This window comes from Halichoerus grypus, chromosome 7 (genome assembly GCF_964656455.1).
Source record: "Halichoerus grypus chromosome 7, mHalGry1.hap1.1, whole genome shotgun sequence".
Lineage (NCBI taxonomy): Eukaryota > Metazoa > Chordata > Mammalia > Carnivora > Phocidae > Halichoerus > Halichoerus grypus.
Genome location: NC_135718.1, coordinates 137,863,955 through 137,867,560, shown reverse-complemented (window position 1 = coordinate 137,867,560; position 3,606 = coordinate 137,863,955). Strand labels below are relative to the sequence as shown.

Sequence of the window (3,606 nt, the reverse complement as noted above, 5' to 3'; positions counted from 1 at the left end):
GAGCAGGGAGCCCGATGTGGGGCTCGATCCCAGGACTCTGGGATCGTGACCTGAGCCGAAGGCAGATGCTTAACGACTGAGCCACCCAGGCACCCCAAGCCAAATAATTTTAATTCTGGAGCTCCATATCAAAAAATGAACTATACCATTACCATAATTCAAGGATGATAGATACAAGATTTAGGCAAAGATCCATTACACTCATTAAAATGAGACAGATTTTTGTCTAGTAAATCATAAGCATTTTCATGTTACATTGTATATTGAGAAAAAATAAGTTGTATATGGGATTATCCAATATTTGTAAAATATAAAGGGAAACAATCCCTTATTTGTGTGTGTGTGTGTGTGTGTGTGTGTGTGAAGGGCATTACTACTTAGAGTGATAGAAGATGGAAAAGAGAGATTGGCAAGAAACAGAAAAAAACAGATTGCAGCAAATATGAGAGCAAAACTGGATTAATTTTAGCCAAAGATAATATCAAAATATTTTTAAGAAATATGTAAACATTGAATATGTACATTGGCAAGAATTACAAGTTGAGATAGATAAAAATATCTGATGTAGTTCTGTGAGTGTAGTCTTGGACTTTCATTGTCCTACTGTAATGTCTACAATAAACTATTACTTTTATTTAAAAAAGTCACATTATTTCTTATCTTATGCATACAGCACATACTCAAACATCTTGTTAAATAATTACATCTATTCAATATAGCCATAAAAGTTATCTAACAGAGAGTACTAGCCTTTCAAGGACAGCCAAATTCCAATAATTAGTCATTTTGGGAAAAACAGTTCCATTGTTTTCTCAGCTTGATAAAGATGTTCATTCAAGTTGTAGGCTAGGATAGATATAATAAAAAATCAATTTTAGCTGTTTCATCTTGGCAGTGGTCTGGGATATCACTTACTTCATTTCTAATTCTAAGGTATCTACAAGATATCACTTGATATGTGAATGCTATAAAAATGTGTATCAAGGAAAAAAATCTAATTTCAGATGTGTCTATATCCTCAGTAACATATAACTACTCATTACAATGAGTTGGTTTTGAACCCAATCACCACATCAAAAAAATGCCATGATCGGCTCTCAGCACTTAGCCCCGGAGCCGGGAGCCCACCGCCGCCAACATGTCCCATCAGATCGGCATCCAAGCAAGTGAAGATGTTAAAGATGTCTTTGCCAGAGCAAGAAATGGAAAATACAGACTTCTAAAAATATCTATTGAAAATGAGAAACTTGTGATTGGATCATGTAGTCAGCCTTCAGATTCCTGGGATAAGGATTATGATTCCTTTGTTTTACCCTTACTGGAGGACAAACAACCATGCTATATATTATTCAGGTTAGATTCTCAGAATGCCCAGGGATATGAACGGATATTCATTGCCTGGTCTCCAGATCATTCTCATGTTCATCAACAAATGTAATGCAGCAACAAGAGCAACTCTGAAAAAGGAATTTGGAGGTGGCCACATTAAAGATGAAGTATTTGGAACAGTAAAGGAAGATGTATCATTACATGGTTATAAAAAATACTTGGTGTCACAATCTTCTCCTGCCCCATTGACTGCAGCTGAGGAAGAATTACGGCAGATTAAAATTAATGAGGTACAAACTGACATGGGTGTGGACACTAAGCATCAAACACTACAAGGAGTAGCATTTCCTATTTCTCGAGAAGCTTTTCCGGCTTTGGAACATTTAAGTAACAGACAGCTCAACTATGTGCAATTGGAAATAGATATAAAAAGTGAAATTATAATTTTGGCCAACACAACAAATACAGAACTAAAAGATTTGCCAAAGAGGATTCCCAAAGATTCAGCACATTACCGTTTCTTCCTGTATAAACATTCCCATGAAGGAGACTATTTGGAGTCCATAGTTTTTATTTATTCAATGCCTGGATACACATGCAGTATAAGAGAATGGATGCTGTATTCTAGATGCAAGAGCTTTCTGCTAGAAATTGTAGAAAGACAACTACAAGTGGATGTCATTAGAAAGATTGAGATAGACAACGGGGATGAGTTGACAGCAGACTTCCTTTATGAAGAAGTACACCCAAGCAGCATGCACATAAGCAAAGTTTTGCAAAACCAAAAGTTCCTGCAGGAAAAAGGGGAATTCGAAGACTTATTAGGGGTCCAGCTGAAAGTGAAGCCACTGCTGATTAAAATCATTATATTAAGCATTACAATACATACAAAATCATTATATTAAGCATTACGATACAATCATTATATTAAGCATTTTTTAAAAGTCCAGCTTTTAGTACAGGAGAACTGAAATCATTCCATGTTGATACATAGTAGGGAAAAAAATTGTACTTTTTGAAAAATAGCACTTTTCACTTCTGTGTGTTTTTAAAATTAAGGTTATAGAAGACTCATGATTTCTATTTTTGAGTTAATGCTAGAAAAGGGTTCGACATAGTGATGTTTAATTTTGTCACACTGTTTTCACAGAGTAATAATGATTCCATACTTTCACACATTTCTTAAAATTTTATACAGTTGGGCCAATCCCAGAAAGTCTAATGTCTCAAAGTAAGATACACTCCTTATTACTCTTTAGTGAGACATCAAGTTTTTTTCTTGAAGGGAGAAAGACCTTAAAATATTCATACTACTTAATGAATATGTTAAGGACCAGGTTAGATTATTTTCTCAGCTGAGAACTTAGTGTGCCTAGGTAAAGAAGCAGTGCTTAGCTCTCAGATGATGGGATCATGTCTGCAACTTTTAGAAAGAGTACTTTATTGCAGAGTCTTTTCTATTTGACTTTTTTGGTTTTTTTAATGGCATTAACATTTCAGAAGATCAGTTCATTCCAAAACCTTAAAGGTACCAGATATTTTCTATACTGCAGGATTTCTGATGACGTTGAAAAACATATTAAACAGCTTTAGTAAATTCTCTTTCTAGTGCTTTAAAGTTTCCTTTTCAGAAGTAACTCATCTCATTATAAGTAGTTTGAGGCTAAATATCTATGTTCAGATTGAATATTAACATCATTAAAAAGAAAACAAAACTAAAGTCAATAGTGTTGAAAAAATCGTAAACATCAAGATTGATTTTTCTCCAGAATCCCAGAACCATATATTAATAGGCAAATTGTGTTCTTTATTACTTTTGAGGAAATACTCATTTAATAAAACTATTTGAAAGTCCTAGTACTTATCAGCCTAATACAAATTAAATACTTAAGAAACTTGTTTCAATTTGTATCTTATTTCAAAGCACATTTAACTATTTAAAGCTTTGCATTTTCAGTTACAACCTACAGAAATTTTGAGCCTCTTTTTTTTTTTTTTTTTTTGGATACTTGAAATAGGGAAGGAGATGGAACACTTTGTCATGTTAAATCTGATAAACCTGCTGCAAGAACCATAACTTTGAGGAGTTTTCTAAATGAACTATGGGGATCCAGGATTTAGGATTTCTTGATCTAAACTTTATGCTGCATATAACATTAGAAATGCACATTTCATGCTATAAAATACGATACACATTTTTATACCTTATTATCTAAGGTACTATATGCATCTTTCAAAAATTCAATGTGTGTTCAAGTAAAGCATATTAGAATAATT

The 3,606-nt window shown here is 33.5% G+C and overlaps 1 pseudogene; it reads left to right on the top strand.

Annotated features, from left to right (window-relative positions):
- The first annotated feature begins 1,117 nt into the window (after positions 1–1,117).
- On the top strand, positions 1,118–2,208 carry LOC118548218 (twinfilin-1 pseudogene; annotated as a pseudogene).
- The last annotated feature ends 1,398 nt before the right edge of the window (positions 2,209–3,606 follow it).